This window comes from Protopterus annectens, chromosome 6.part1 (genome assembly GCF_019279795.1).
Source record: "Protopterus annectens isolate FY-2018-M chromosome 6.part1, PAN1.0, whole genome shotgun sequence".
NCBI lineage: Eukaryota > Metazoa > Chordata > Ceratodontiformes > Protopteridae > Protopterus > Protopterus annectens.
In genome coordinates, this window is record NC_056738.1 from 1,024,987 (window position 1) to 1,042,445 (window position 17,459).

Sequence of the window (17,459 nt, forward strand, 5' to 3'; positions counted from 1 at the left end):
TGCAATACAATATTAAAGCATGAACACAAATTCGTACTGGACACCGAAGTTGCTCCATCTCCTACTAATAATGCAGCATGATACTGAGAATACACCTGGCTCAGTGTAGGTATATCCATCATTGGAAAGTATTAACGGAATCTCTTTCCTTCTAAAGGCTACACTAAAATCGCACTGGTATGTAGTGATAAAGATGAAGACAGTACAATCAGAAGCAAGGATCACCCAAACGTAATTTGAATTTTGAAAACTTTTTTATTAAAAAAACAATCTAACAAACTCAAATAAATGTCATTAGCTTTTACAAATGTAAAAAATAACTTACTTTGTTTAGTCTCAAGACACTTTTTTTGCAAAAAAAAAAAAAAAAACAAAACTCTCCAATTAAATAACATACATTGCTAGCATTAAAAAAAATCCAACTCGGGGATCTTTCTAAACTAAAGAACAGTAGAAAATTGTAAACTATCAACTTTATATATGCTTTGTTTCTATGACTGTGTGCACCTGACGTAAGAAATAAACATTTTACATACCTTTGCTGTTGAAGAAAGAAATGTAAGCCCATTCTAAACACAATATCCTTCACCAAGTTCTACCCTCTTCCTGACAACATGTAATGTTAGTATCATGTCATCAATATGGCAGACAGTGTTAAGTGTTAAATTGTACTGCTTTATTTCGTAACCAGGTATGGTCCAAGCAGTTATGTCCAATTTTCACCTTCATTACAGACTAGTGTAATGACCAATACTACTTTAGTTCCACATATCACTTGGCAGAATTTGAGGTACTTGCTCCCAAACAGAATGAAAGAAACATGCAAAACATGAATTATGGCAAAACACTAGCAACAAAAAGTGAAACCAGGAAACTGTATTTGTAAGTAACAGGTGCAGGGGAAATACAGTGACTTTTGCAGTACTGCTGTAGAGTGATCAATGTGGATTTAAATGGAACCTGGTAATAAGACCAAAGATAGAAAGGCTGTTTTATACAGCATACATGAGGAAAAAAAGGAACATTTTTTTCCTCTGGGTAAGCTAGTAAAAAGAGTACGAAGAAATGTGAGGTTGCAGAAAAGGAGTTTCACTTTCTGTAGTACAGTTGCTCTGTACAATGCTAGTTATTTCTAATATGCCATACACAAGTCTATAGATTGCTATCACAAGCAGTGTCTGTGAAAATGGCACCATGCAAATGATACACGCAACGTACGTTCCAGGCACTTAGGAGGTGACATTACCAGCATCCTGCATTATCAGGAGCAGCAGCTGATTTACCGATGAGCGTTACATTTAAAAGTGAAGTGTAAGGTACATCAGGGGATTCAGTTCTAATTCTCCATGCAAGCAGGTATTTAAAACAGTTACTCCACAGGGCAGGTACAGTCAGAGGAAATTATGTTCTAACATGCAGTTTGGTTGAAGTTTCAAACTTTGTTAGCTTTTCTGTAATAATAAATATTTAGTGATTCATACAATAAAGTGGCAACATTTAAGAAAGACTTAAGAATGGTGGCATTAACAGAACATGCACAAATGGAGGAAAAGCATACTAATGTATCCTTAATGGCATGAAAGTGATCAGAAAGAAGTGTTCCATACTTTACCTCTTGGATGAGGTCCAAACTCTGAAAACCACAAAATTCTGTTACTTCTCCTAAAAACAAGTTTCCATTCATGTTACCTCAAACATGTCATATTTAAAAGGGGAAAAATAATTTTTAAATCTACATTTCCACTGATGGAATTCTACCTTTAAAGGGAGAATGGACAAACAGTCCATACAATATTTCAAAATCTGGTTATATAGCACATTAAATACATTTCTTATATAGCACTTTTTGTACCTTTGCGGGCATCTGGATGTCTGATAAAAGAAAATGTATTTACTGTAATAAATGCTCAGTACAATACCTCTGCATCAAATGTTTCAGCTTTTTACTAATTTGCAATTTTCTTCACATTCTGCTAAGTTTCCTCTAGCAAATATCGTAGAGAATGCAGCAGATTTCACTGATGTATGCAAGGCACACTGTGCTCTCTTCTTTGCTCACACAACTTTTATTTGTTGCATCAGTTTTTACTGACCCTGTCAATACATACCGGAGCCAAAGTAGAGCGATGTCAGTGGAATATGCACACATTTTCAAACATCCAATACAAATATAATTACATTACTAAAATGTGATACCAAACTTGCATACTTTTCACTAAACTTGAAAGTATACATTATGGCACACAGCAGCTCTTTAAAGAAGCAGTACTGGAACTCTGTTGCACCATCATCGTTGTTGTCAAGATGTCATCAGTAACACAGATTTCACTGCTCTCAGAATTACTCTTTCAAAATAAGGTAAGACTCCTTGTGGTTCTAAAAAAGGTTAGCAGCTGATGCAATCAGTTTTGTGTTTCTTTTGTGTATTCAATATTACATCCGCTGTCCCACTCCTGCACAATGAACTGGATGCTAGCCAGGTCTGATGATGCTCTACCCAGAATGCCTCTCACGCCACAGAGAAAGGTTGCTAATCTTGACACACAGAGATAAACAAGAAAATATAAACTAGTTTGGCAAAAGAAAAATGGTGTTTAACTGTACATAAAACTACATGAATATGGTAATGCAAAGGAAAAAAATTCAAAGGTATCAAATGACATACAAAGCTAACTAAGCAAATATGGTCAGCATGCTCTAGTGTGTCTTACTTTTTGACTGTCATACAATTTTTGCAACTTGCAAGTGTTAATGTCTGAAACTAGAAACAAATGCATGAAAACAATGATTGACAATACACAATGTTGGTTTAATTTACATTTAAAACTCAAAAGGCAAAACTGATACCCAGTGCTAACTTTGCTAACACAGTCTTATCCTACAGATTTCTTGCGTTTTGTTTCATGTTTTTGCTGGTTTTACACATTTCTAACATTTTAATTGTCATACGTTTTTGTGAATTGTAGCTACTGATATTCAAAAGTACAAATACCTGTAAGGAAACTCGAATGAAAACACATAGCATTGGTTTAATTTATGTTTAGTTATGGCTCCTACAATGGAGTCGTCCAGAAAATGCTTCAGTTTTCACTTAGAGTACAAAGAAATCTGGATGTTCTGCCAGGATAAATATACAGTTAATGCTGCTTCTCGTAAATTCTTTAACGACCTACTATTATTTATTTTTCCATTTACTCAAGAGAAGAGTTTTGCTTCTCTTGTCAATCTATTGATTTTAACATTTTGCCTTCCCTTCCCTGGCAACCATTAAGCTACAACCTTGCTGGTCAATGCGTTTCTTCTCACTCCTGCCAGGTATCTTAAGAAGCCAGGAAGGAGTGGTAACAACCTGGAATTGTAGCCATCAGCCTGCAGAAGATTATATATTTGGATGTTCTAAACTGTTCTCTCTCTGCTGGCAAAAAGGTGCAGGCCAAGCTCTTTCAAGAGTGCACTTCTGCACATTTGTGATGCTCATCTGGATTGCATGCAGTCAGGCTATTATACCAGAGTTTCAGTGCAGCAGAATGCTGCAGAGGACCTTCTCCCAGGTGGAACTCCTGCAGCGGGATTTCAACTGATGTCATCCCCCCACCCCTTCCTCAGGGAAAACAGAGTTTACATCAGTCACTCATGTCTGTCCCATCCTGGCAGGCTATTCCAGCACCTGGGCTTTTAGCGGACTCTGGGTCATCTGCGGTACAGTCAAATAAGGTGCAGCAGTTTAGCTTACAAGAAGAAATGATTCACACCAGCAAAAACAGAAAAAAAAATGCACACTTGACAGTCAAAAACCTGTAAGAAAGACGGTCAATTAAACATGGACAGCATGCAGGTGAAATCTACCGTCACCAGAAAGGACAATGTTCATTCCCACTTCCCCAGTCTAGATCATAGTAGATGCATAACAAAAACAGCTCAGCATCAATGATGGACACAGTACATCTATGACGAATGATACAGCAGTTGACATGTCAGCTACAACAGATATGTACTTACCATATTAGATGACCTGTAAGAATGCCCAATGCAGTAGGCAACTGCTGACTGATGTGTGTCATACCTAAGGCTAGGAGGGCAAATTCCTCTCTTGCAGTACTCAGTTCAGTCTCCATCCACTGTGCAACCACAAAACATACACACACACATACAAGCACATACAATTGAATGCCTGAACAGCACTCAGGAAAACTCAACTGCTGCTACAGAGTGGAGAGGCTGTTCACATCAATTAAATAGTAATAATACCAGTTACAGAAGAGGCATTCTCACAGACACACAGATCAATTGATACAGTGGGCATACGTATTACAGCTTTTAGAGTATCTTGTAGTGGTGAACTATTGGGAAGAGGTCCAATCAGTAAATACTTTAAACATCACAAATGGCAGAAGTCAGAGGAAGATTAAAAGTCAAGGGCTCAGAAAGTTGAGTCCTCAAGCACTGAAATGGCAAAGGAAGATGGACTCCTGAAACTGTGGTCTAAGCAACAATGCTTGAAGGTGTGAACCAGAGATAAACCACTGACATACATTTCAGCAATGGCAACATTTTTGAAGCAAGCCCTGGAAGAACACATGCCTTTAGTGAAGTGGCCTTTGACAACAGCACTTGCCTGATAATGCAATTAACAATTTACCTGGAAAGGGTATACTTAGCATCCTCTTGAACATATGCAACTTTATTCAGGTAAAAGCTACTTTTGCAGTGCACACCAAAGTTAAGGAAGTATGTCTTTTGTGGATTCCACATGTATAAAGAAAACAGTGGCATCAATAAATTTGGTTAATTATATTTCTGAAACCATTTTCTGGAGGAACTATAGATTAGTTCTAAGTGGTGCATGACCCTTATGAAAGGCCAGAGTTCCCAAGAAATAAGGGCCAACAAACACTGCATGAGCAGGATGGATGCAAATTATGAATAGGATCTTTCAAAAGACAAATGTCACATCTCACCAAATCAGACAGTTCAAATGGAGTACGGGCCTCAACCATGTCATCCTGTGCAGGTATATACTTTGAATAGGGTTGTGGGATGTGGTTATCTGCAAAAGTGTAGTGGTCTGCATGGTAAGCTGATGAAACCACAAAGTCTCACAGATATCCTCCTCGAGACCAAACTCAGGGAGGTCTCTGGACCTTATCCATCTTCTTCACTAGGCAATACTAAACAGAGACTAAAAGCACATGCGGCTGAGTCTCCTAAACCCAATAAGGTAGAACACTATGTTCTTTTCACACTTGCCCAGAGGTCTACAATCCTTGTTAGGTGTCAAAATTGTGTGGTCACTGGTACCTATGCTAGAGCACAGAAATCATACAGGATTCAGCATCAGGCTGTTTAATGAGCTGCTCTGACCTTCCAAGGGACAAAGAGCAGAGTTAATGTGTCTCTAGCCTGCCTCGGCAGCATTCAAAATGACTGGCTCAAAGGGCTGGATGACCCTAGGTTCCCTCATACTTCCACAAAAACTTTACCAAGGATTTATATGAGGAAGGGAGAGGGAGTCTGGAGCAAAAACCTGCTGCACATAAACTACAGGGCAACTGCAAAGGAGGGGGTCATTCAAGACTATCAGGACCAGGTGGTTGTCCCATTACCTCTGTTCACTTTTGAGACAATGGACTTAACTACTAAGCCCTCATGCAACATAAGGGTTAAGAAGTACTATTACTTGCACTATGGGCATAATGCAAGGCACAAGTGTTGGACTACAAGTTAGATAAAGGCAGCATGGTGTAGGAAGAGGCATGTGTTGGGCCTGACAGTTTCAGAATGAAGTGTGGTCCTTCCCCTCGTGACTCTAGTTCTTTCTAGACAAACACCTGCCTGATATGCAGGCACTAAGGCAAAAATATCTGGTATGGAATCAAGACTGCACCTACTTGCCTTGGGCCTGTTGACAAATCCAAGCAGCAAAGTCTCAAGCCACGAGTACAAATGATCTAAGACTGCACAACTCCGGTAACCCTTCTCTGACATCAGGTGGGTCACTCATGGGGTCCATTTAATTATACAAAGGTAAAGTGGTGCAAAAAACAAGGGGTGCCCTCTCACTAGGCTGTCATTCAAATGTACACCTTTTCCTGTCCCACCATTCTTGACTGATACCAAGGACTGTGCCTACGTTAAGTTTTCATTAGTCAAGGGTAAACACACCATATGTAGGCTCCCAATAGGGTGGATTTCTGAATACATGGTTTACCTCAGTGAGATTTTGTCCCAATTCTGTTCTCGAAGTCTCTGTCCCTGTGGCCATGGTCTGACATATGGCTCAGATTGTGGGACTAAGTAAACATTTATGCTGAAAACAAGATTACATCCACTGCCTGACCTCTGTCTGTTTAGTAAACCAGTCAAAGAACTTGATCAGGACACTTTGATGAAATCTGCTGAGCTGCCCACTTTGTTTCATGGATTTTTGTAATTCTTGCCTTCAGTATTGTGTCTGCTGTAGTGTCCAACAATGAGAATACTAGCCTTTATTTCTGGACCACACCTTGCTCCATTCCTGTGGACTGATACCAATACTACTTAGCACAAGTCCCCCAGGACCACTCCACTTTCTGCTGAATAGTTCAGTCTAAAGTTTTATTAAGACCTCAACAGCCCTTTGCAGGATTCCTTCTAGTCAGTATACTTTCTTATGCTTTCTGTGACAGTAAGTGTCACATTTTCAGGTGTATGCTCTCTTTTTCTGACCATTTCTAAAATATTAATAATAATGTAGCAAAAATGCAAATTCAAAATCAATCAGTTATTTAAACATTACTGCTCTGTCACATTTTATGTAAAGTACTCCCCCTACCCTCATCAAGAATGTTTTGTGAAGTAATAAAGGAAATTTTACTTGGACCACCTTTGCCATAATGTAATATGTGGTCTGCCTAATTTACCTTGAATTTTGACCTATTTCATGAAATGCACAACTGTTTACTTAAAAGGTCTGTTAAGTCATGCAAGACAATATGATTATTCTAAAAAATCATAGCAATTAGGCTATTTCTCTCTACCAAATGTGCACATACATAGAATCTCAATAAGTGCAGACCCTAATCACAGCTTGAAAAACACCTGAATCTGAGGGGGATTCTTCAGAAAATAAAGTAATATAGCACTGCTCATAATCACATACTTTTTCTCTGTTAATTGTACTTGTTCACTTTCGTTCAGACAATCTTTGGGTCAGTGAAAAGTACTCTGACACATGGTGCATTTAGATTTTCTGCTCTGTCAGCTGATTAAGCCAGGCACTTGTACCTCACATGGGTTCTTTTGGTAAAGTGGCATGAAATCGCCATTTATCTTCTGTGTAATAAGCTGCGTCTGAATTTGTATGAACTCCCTTTGTAACTGGTTTAACAGCTGCTTCTTTACTTCTGAGTTCACTGATGCAAACTCTATGGACAGGCATTTAAACTAAATGTTTATCCTTAAACAAATGCCGTCTAACAGTCTGCGCAGACCAGCACTTCATCAGTAATGATCACGTCATACTTGCACATATGACTTCACTTTCAGTGAAATCAATACTGTAATGACACTGAAATGAATGGTGTTTGGTTATGTGTCAAAGTTTGAATATGCTTTTTTAAGAGCAGTCTCTCTTCTTCCACAAACTGTACACTGTATAAACTGTCCACAGCCATCAAAAGTCTTCCAATGACATTTCCAATACCCTGTATCTTGTTCTCCCCATCAGTGATATGACCACAGCCAGTAGTGTGTCTCCCAATTTCCACTTCATTCTTCAGTTTTCATACAAATCTTCTCTCATGGACAACATATGCACTCCATAATACAAAGTGATAAAAGTTTCAGCAATTTACTGCTACACACAATACATGCTCACTGGCAAGCTAGCTGTCCTTGTAGGCCATTTTAAGCCTATCCAATTTCTCTCTCAAAGGTGAGAATCAAGCCTTGTACATTGTGTATGTTGGCCATTATGATGCCAATTTCAGAACATACTCTTAAAATAAAAAAAATAAAATAAAAAAAAATGTTACTGCACAGATGCCCAAGAGTAAGGGAGCAGTACCATAACTGAACAAATTATTAAGCTATAAAATTAAACTAAATGGTGGATACTACTACCACTGAGAGAGAGAGAGAGAAAGCTGCTCTACCAAAAATAAATTATTTTTCTTGGAATCCTTGAATTACCCAAACATTTTTCAAGTTATACATGACAATCCTACTAGATACTATTCATTCTAAACACCTGCAAGAAATGAATAGGAATGACCTTACTTCAGTAGCTCTCAGAATACTGCTAACAATTTTATAAATTGTTCGGAAACTGGTCTTATTTTACTTTCACATTTGCTTCTAACTACAGATGCTCCATATCCCATCAAACTACGGACAGGTTCACAGGTTGTTTACTAAGCTAACGACCACAAGGACCTTTTTTAGTCTAGCCATGCATCCCAAACCTGACCTAGTACCCTTGTTAAGTGTACGCAAGAGGTTGGGAGATGAAACATCTACAAGCAGGGGCCTGGGAAATTAACCATTTACAGGTTGCCTGTGTTCATTAGAGAAACAGGTGAACAACCAGGGATGAAGTTCCTGTTCCCCATTCAACTACACAAGTTACACTTGAATTGGGTTAGGGAGGAACTCTGCTTCACATGGATGGAGAACCTCTTCCAGAGAAGGGGTAGTCTCTGGGATACATAACCTGTCTCTCCAGCAGGTCTTATTTATACTACAGGAAGATTTAAGTCTTTAAAATGGGTAGTTTTGGTGCTGCTATTTTTGTGGATATGCAGGAGGTACATGTATGCCAGGCACAGATTTCCCCTCAGCAGCCTTTAGGAGACAGAATACAGGGGCAGGGCCTTGAGGTGGTCTTCACAGGACATGTTACTAACGCCCAGTATTCTTTTAGTGAGGAACCTCTTTGAACGTTCCAACTGTTTGATATGCCTGGTTAGGTAAAGACCAAAGGGGGCACTGTACTCAATAATAGGTCTAATGAATGCTGAATACAGTGGAATAATGAATTCCTTGGACCTAGATCCCATACCTTTGTTTACAAGTTGCACAACATAGAATGATTTCCTCACTACTGTAGACTTGTGATCGTCAAAGACTAGATTACTGTCTGTGTGTGTCCCTAAGTCCCTGACTAGGGGGTGTGTTGTCAATATGATAGTTACCAGGGGTGGTTGACTTTCCTAAGGATACTACTATGCATTTCTTGCCATTTAGTTTTAGTCCATGGCTCTGGCACCAGTTGTTTGTCTGTGATAGCTCTTCCTGGAGAACATTTGTGTCTGTGGAGGATTAAATGACAGCTCCTAATTTGCAATCATCTGCAGATTTAGTCAGCCAGATGCCATTAACATTAACCTTGGATCCTGACATCCATTGCAGATTTCTCTTTTGATATTGGGAAAGGTAAATGCATTTCATCTACCAAGGAACATGCCTTTAATAGGGTTACTTGTTAGCAGCTAAGCATGACAGACATGCTGCCCTGGCTGGCATATCTTAACATTTGACACTTCAGTGTCAGGCCTTTCCAAAGACACTGGAAGACCATGAAAAGATAAAAATGAGTTTTCCTATTCATTAGATACTAGTAAATTGCAATTTCTTCTCATTTTGGATATTATTCCTTATTCACTGGTTACCAACTTGCCCTCACTTTTCAAATAATCACACGATGACTTCCCATTAGGTGAGAGTACCTGCAAACTTTTTTCACGTATTCTGGCAAAAACACAAGACTTCAATACACCAGGAATTTTTTAAGTGGTGGATATGCAGCCATAACAATCTCACTATGAGAGATGCACATTTCTAGGTAAATTACCTATCTTGGATTTGGCAACTTACTACAACAAGTAGTAGTCACCTCATCAATTACAAAAGTACAAATGCAAATCAGTACAAATCCATAGCATCTATTCCATAGGCAAAATCAATCAGCTGAGATAAAAATATTCAATTTCTCACCACTGTTCTTTTAAACATACGACTACTGGTCTGAAAATTGAGTAATAAAATCATCAGTGCTTCACAAGCATCAGTGATGCATACAAAAGTTTATTGTCTCAGCTAGCAAACAATGCTTTCTTCGCCCCTACACTACTTGCATTATAGTTCAGCTATGGGGTATAATGATATGTTACACAGCAGTTAGTTGTTTCTCAGTAATGTCCTGCATTCAGCTTAAACGCTGAACAAATTTAAGAGGAACCATAACAACACATTATACAATACATATTACAACAGCTGTTCTACAAAGCAGATCTACAATAAAGGAATTAAAATACCAACATAGAAGTTACAATATCAGCGAAATGGGAAAAAATGCAGAAAAATTATTTACATTAATGGACAAGAAATGCTACATTCCTGGAACCAAACAGTGTATGTGTCATTGTTCTCATGCATTCAGGTTAGTGAGAGTTACTAAGGACAGCTGCCTTCCTAAGTCAGCAATCCAAAGCTCCTTTGACCGCATGCTGTCATAATGTGTCAAGCAATGAACTAAGGAACCTGAACGATCCAAATGATCCGATCCAAATGATCCCAGAAGCTTAACACAACCGTAAAACCTTAGTTCCTGGTGGGAAGGTGTAAGCAGAATGCCGCATTTCATTAAAATGTTTAACATTCTTCACATCTTTTTTTTTCTTTCATAGAGGTACGCTATCTGAGGTCATTAGAAAGCACACAAAAATGTTCACCCAAAAATGAGGTTTATTATTTTCTTTTTAAATTCACAACACGTACCATAAACAATAAACACAGTCATTCTCGTTAAAAAAAAAAAAAAAAAAATCTTTTTTAAATAAAAAAATTAACGTTTCTTCTTGCTTCTTTTTGTTATCCTTACTATAACTCTTATCTTCCTGGAATCTTCCCAGTTGAAGGAGTAACATAACTGTTGGTTAAAAGTACACAAACTAGCAAGGTCACAAAAAGGTGTCACTGTCCACAACGATTGTGTGTCCTGTCAGCATTTCAGTCAGTCAGCTGTAGGTCATGTCATCTGTCTCAACTCTGTAGAAGAAAAAAAAAACACAAAAGAGGTGTGAAGATGTTTATTAGGCAAAAGGTTAAACTAGTCAACTTGATAAATCTGGATGCAGATGAAACATCTGACTACTGGAATGCATATTTTCCAAAATTTACTTCCTGTTATGTCAACAGTAGAAGTCAAGTCAAGGACAGAACTAAATATTCATGAGGCAGAAAGGTTTCACTCACTGTATGACAATGACCACTCAGAAGTCTCTCCAGTGCCCCAGAGACTAACAGAACACCCAACTCTACCACCCCCGCCCAAAAACATCTTTCATATAGAATAAAAACGGCCAAAGCTACGCAAATAAAATTCCTTAAAATATACCAGTTTAATGGCAAGAAACTACATCTGCTAGGGCAGTTCTGTTTTAGTAGAATGATATTTGAGAAGCCCATTAGATACTGAAACTCGGCAAACTGTTTTAAGCAATCTGAAGCAATTCGAAGTATGAACAATTACGTGCAATGACGTCTCTCCCTAATACTAAAAAATCAAGGCTCAGAAATAGCTGTTACATAGTATATTGTTAAACCATTTAAATAATCAACCAACTGTATCACAGTAGAACTCCTAGCAAAAAGTGTGAAAACAATAAACAGTATGCATTTTAAGATTCGCACAGCAGACTCTGTTTTACAGATGGTAAGTTTTTACTTTGACAGTAACTTTAGACTAGCAATTTCTGTCTTAATTTTAGCAGCAAGTTTAAAAAAGCCTAAAGGTAATAATATTCAGCAGCAAAAATCTCAACTGGTGCTAACAAAGATATTCATAGTAAAGTATTAGAAAGCTGACATCTATAAAGTCTGGAAAGTAGAGATTTTATTTATTTTATTTTATATTTGTTGACCGGGCTAGTCTAGCTGGATACATGTCCTTTTTCAGTAGAGGCCCGGGGAGATAAGCTCCAAGACATGGTCTAAATACAATAGTACAAGTTCAAACAACACAGAAAAAATATCAATATACTAATAAAAATAGCAACTTTCAAAAAGGAAATAAAAATCATCAACAATGGTATTAAGTAATTAACTGTACAGAGTTTGTAACAGGATATATTACTGAGGACAAAAATCATAAAACAGTGAAATTTCAGGTATGGAGACACAAATCAGGTTAAGTCAGAGGTAAACAAAGGAAGTTAGGTGAGTAGCAATGTAGCAAAGGAGTTACATAAGAAGAAAAAGTAAAAAGAGGATATAAAAAAAAGAAAAGGGGTAGATAAGAAAAATATGATAAGATGGAAAAAAAGTAGCAGAGGCTAGTAAGCACTGGATAGGTTAGTCAAATTAGTAGAGGTAGATGACTAGTCTGGTTTTGAATAGGGGCATAGCCAGTGAGTTTTGAGGAGAAGTTTAAGTCTATTTTTAGAGAGAGATAATGATGTGAGTGAAGAGAGGTCACAAGGGAGAAGATTCCAGGATTTACCTACAGACTTAGAGAAGAGATAATCCCCAGCTCTGTTGTTAGGTTTAGTGGTGTGGACTAGTAGTTTTTGAGATGAGCGTAAGGACTTCAGATTTGTATAGGGGGTGATTAGGGTAGATAAACTTGGAGTATTAGAAGGTTTATAAAGAATGTTGTGGGCAAGGGTGAGTTGGTGAAATTTAATCAAGTGTTGTAGTTCTAACCATCCTAGCTGTTTTAGGTTAATGCAACCTAGAGATGAACTACAGGATGAGCATACATAAAATACTGGTGCTATACAAGGCCTGAAATTACTTATGAAGAACTGTTTGAGATGTAGTTACTTGGAAATATAAATAAAAAAAAAAACATTAAGGAATTTCTTCAGTCAATGCATATAAATCAGCAGCAGAAAAAAATGTCCATAATGAAGTAAAATGTGAATGCCTCTTCTACCATGGGAAAATGGTTCTTCTAAGTAAGGTAAAAAGTCAGCACATAAATCCGTGAAAAGACAGGGATCATTTGAAGAGAGTTGCCCAAAGTAACCAGCTAAGTGGCCTACTTACGAACATAGTAAAACACGAAACAAAGAAAAAAGTCATTCTCTCAGATTATAAGGATAAATCTGCCCCTCACTTGACATCAACTATGAACCCTGGCAAATTGCCATCCACTCCATGTGTGAGTAAGAATTACCCAGGTTTCCTTTACCTTCTTTCCCAAATATTCATTAAGGCAATTTTTTTTTTATTTAATTTTGTTTTTAAAACAATAAACATATCAATTATAAAACAACTATTTACATAGGTCCACAGCTGATCAATACATCAAAGTTGCACATCAATAATTAATATTTTTCAAGCTAGTCTAAGTTTAAGCCAAGATTTATATGAATGTGTAGCATTAGAAGTTCTCATCTTTATAGTATGCAATTCACTACTGCAAACAATGTTTGCCATACTAATAAATTCAACATTAGAGGGGGTAACTTTACTTCTCCAATTTTTAGTAATTATTTTTCTGGCAAAAACAGACCAAAGAGGCACTCAGGTTTTTGGAATTATCTCTGGAATTGGAGCATTAAATGAAAAAAAGAAGTACTCACCATAATGTTCCACATGTGTTGTGCATCGCGCCTTCATTCTGTTCTGGTTGGGGTTTGGAACAGATCCTCTGTTCCGATTCAACCTTATACAAAAACCCAAGGCTTTTTACTAGCTCGTGGCTGATGCCCCATCCCACTGATACTCTAGGAAACTCCCCAGATCTTGTTTGCTGGTATAATAACAGGTACTTACAAACTACTTACTACCTTAAGAGATATGAAGAGGGTCAGAGAACATTAGTCACCAACTGAATCCTGCTCGGTCCTCCAGGAGCTAATGGCTGTGGTAAGGAGGATGGGATGTAAGAATGAAGGCAAGACGGACAACACACATGGAACGTTATGGTGAGTACATAACTTCTTTATGTGATGTTGTCCTAACATGCCTTTATTCCGTACTTGTTGGGACAGCGTCCCTAGCACCATCTTTCTTGGGTGGCTCAAGGTAGAATATTCTTCAAAACAATGGACCCAAAAGAGGCCCTGTGCCTGGAAGCCAAATCAACTTTCTGAGTTATAAAGGTATGAGGCCTTGCCCATGTTGCCGCAGCACAAATGGTATCAATTGGCAGTTTCGCCCAAAAGGCGGAAGAGACTGCTACAGCTCTTGTAGAATGACCTTATACTTTGTTGTGAAGTTTTTTGTTCTGCAATTTGTAGGCAAAAGTAACACAATCTGACAGCCATCTGGAAAGTGTGACCTTAGCCACTGGTGCACATTTCTTGAAGTCTAAGAAGGACACAAACAATTGGTCAGTCTTTCTAAATTCCTTTTTTCTATGCAAGTAGAAATGCAATTGTCTATGTGCATCTAGTTGATGCAGCATATATTCTGCCTTAGTGCCATAGTTGGGAAAGAAAAAGTACAGTTTTGTACCTACCATAAATGTAGATGTCCGATAGGCATGCATCTGCAGTCCTTACAAATGGGTTGTCCTGTCGTCAGGCAGCCCTTCGGTCGGCCGGATTCCAAAGTCTGGGTCTGGCCTCGGTTGGTGTCGAACTTCACCCGACGTCATAGCTGCAGTTCTTCGGGTATAAAGGCATCAGCCGATGCCATTTTCCTCAGTGTTTCTTGCCCCAGATGCCAGGTGCCCTCTAGGAAGGCTTAATTTGGATAAATGCAAATGGTTCCAAATAGTAGAGAGCAAACAAAAAATAAGCATGTATGTACATATATACAAACAAATACACCATAATAGATTCCCCCAGCTAGCTACAAGATGGGCAAATACCCTAGGAGTACCACAGAGGGGAAGGAGGGTGGGTAATCCTGACTGCAGATGCATGCCTATCGGACATCTACATTTATGGTAGGTACAAAACTGTACTATGTCCTTCAAGGATGCATCTGCAGTCCTTACAAATGGGTAGAATACCATAGCCAAACTGGGGGAGGAGGAGAAATAAGATTATGGTGTAGTTAAGATCCCTTGCAAAACAGCAGTGGCAAAACCTGCTCGAGATCTGGAGTATAAAGGTAAATTATAATGCTTGGCAAATGTATGCACGGAGCTCCAAGTAGCAGCCTCTAAAATGTCTTTGGTAGCCACTCCTCGTAAAAAAGCTGTGGTAGTGGCTGTAGCCCTTGTAGAGTGAGGCCTGATGTTTTCTGGAGTTTTCTTCCCATGGTAGGAGTAACAAAATCTAATGCAATTTCCTATCCACTTAGAGATTGTCTGTTTTGAAATTGCTTTTCCTTCCATTCCTGTTGCATATGCTACCAGTAGCTGGTCAGTTTTTCTATTGCTCTTGGTCCTGTCCAGGTAGTAACGTAATTGTCTATGTACATCCAAGGTATGCAACAGTCTTTCCCCCTGTTCTGTGGGTTGGGGAAGAATGTAGGTAGGTGGATAGCTTGATTTAAAGATACCCTGGAGACCACCTTTGGCATAAAAGTAGGATTAGTTCTCATGGACACTATCTTGATGGAAGATCAGGAAGGGCTGTACTGCCATTAATGCCTGTAGCTCAGATCCCCTTCTTGCTGAAGTGATTGCAAGCAGGAAAGCAGTTTTCCATGATAAGTACTGTAAATCTGCTGTAGCTGCTGGCTCGAAAGGAGGGAGTGTCAACTTTTCTAGCACAAAGTTCAAGTCCCATGCTGGCAATGGTGGCTTCCTAGGTGGTTTTACATTTTTAATTCCTCTCAGAAACTGCCTGAGCAGAGGATGAGAGAAGACTGGAGGATCCAAGCTGTATTCTGCTGAAATAGCTGATGCATGAATCTTAATGGAAGAGTAGGACAGGCCGTTGTGGAAGAGCTCTGCCAGGTATTCCAGGATGTTAGGTATGTTTGCAAGTGACACATTCTCTCCTTTTGCAGTACTCCAAATGAGATATCTTTTCCATTTCGCTGAATAATTTTTTCTTGTTGAGGGTCTGCGAGCCTCCAAGATAATGTCCTTAACCCTTTGAGATAAATCCGGGTTATTTGGTCTTATGCAATGTTCCAGGCAGCCAGCTGCAGTGTTTTCAGGTTTGGATGCAGGGTTTTGAAGTTGTTCTGTGTTAACAGCAAGGGAACCAGGGGCAGAGGCCATATTTGTTCCCGAGACATACTCCTCAGTAATGGGTACCAATGTTGCCTTGGCCAGTCTGGAGCTATCAGGATGATCCTTGGACGGTCTTCTTTGATCTTCAATAGCACCTTGTGCATCAAAGGAAGAGGTGGGAATGCATATGCTGTCAGGTTTTTCCCACTGAAAGATAGGGAGTCCACTTTCCAAGCAAGTGGGTGGTACGTCCTTGTGCAGAATTTTTTCAGTTGGTGATTGTGTGGGGATGCAAATAAGTCTATTTCTGGTAGTCTCCATTTCCCTGTAATGGTTTTGAAGATGTCTGGATGCAGCATCCATTCGTGGGCATCCGTGGTAGTTCTGCTTAGGATGTCTGCTAGAGTATTTTCTTTTCCTGGCACAAAAATTGCTTGTAACTGAATGTTGAAGTTCAGTGCCACATTCCAGAGGTCCATTGCCATCCGGCATAGAGGGTATGAATGTGTGCCTCCTTGTTTGTTGATGTACCACATAACTGTGGTGTTGTCCGTCCTTATCAGCAGTTGACCCTGTCAAAGAAATGGTCGGAATTCCTGAATTGCCAGTTTTACTGCCAGCATTTCCTTTTGATTTATGTGTAGGTGCAGCTGGTCTTGAGTCCATAAGCCTTGTATGCACTTGTCCAGCATGTGTGCCCCCCAACCGAGGTCTGAGGCGTCTGTTGTGATGGTCTGGCTTGGTTGAGTGCTGTGGAAGGGCAGTCCCTTGTTTGATTGACAGGCCTGAGCCCACCATTGGAATTCTTGCTTCAGGCATGGAATTATTGGAATTTGGGTTTCTAGGCTGTGCTTGTGCTGAGACGATAAATTCCTTAGATACCACTGTAACTTTCTCATATGTAGTCTGGCATGTGGAATCAATATTATGCAGGATGCCATGTAGCCGAGAGCTTGCAGGACTTTTCTTGCTGTTAGCTGGTTCTGCTTTGTTAATGCCATGAAGTAGAAAGGGAGTTGCTCCTGTTTTCTACTGTCAGGAATGCCATTTGTTTTGATGTGTCCAGATCTGCACCCAAGAAGGTTATCCTTTGGGATGGTATCAGCCTTGACTTTTTTATGTTGACTGTGTATCCCAGGGCTTGCAGTAGATGAATGACCCTTTCCAAATCTTTTGTTAATTTGTTTTTGTTGTCCGCTTGTAACAGGCAGTCGTCCAGGTAAGGGTAAATTTGAATTCCCTGAAGCCTGCAATGAGCAATTACTGATGCCAGGCATTTCGTGAATACTCTGGGCGCAGTAGATAAGCCAAAGGGCAATGCTGAGAATTGATAATGCTCTGATCCTGCAAGAAATCTGAGGTATCTTCTGCAATTTGGTCGTATGGGGACATGCAGGTA

At 39.1% G+C, this 17,459-nt stretch overlaps 1 protein-coding gene across 2 annotated transcripts in view; it reads right to left on the minus strand.

Annotated features, from left to right (window-relative positions):
* Positions 1 to 995: 995 nt before the first annotated feature.
* The window catches only part of RBM45 (RNA binding motif protein 45), a 687,506-nt gene continuing 671,042 nt past the window's right edge, over positions 996 to 17,459 (minus strand). The window contains exon 10 of one of the 2 annotated variants that reach the window (XM_044075431.1): positions 996 to 2,535. The gene's annotated coding sequence lies outside the window, so the exon portion shown is untranslated. Of the gene's footprint in view, positions 2,536 to 10,032; positions 11,026 to 17,459 lie in introns of those variants that run through there. The other variant, XM_044075430.1, reaches the window with a different exon arrangement.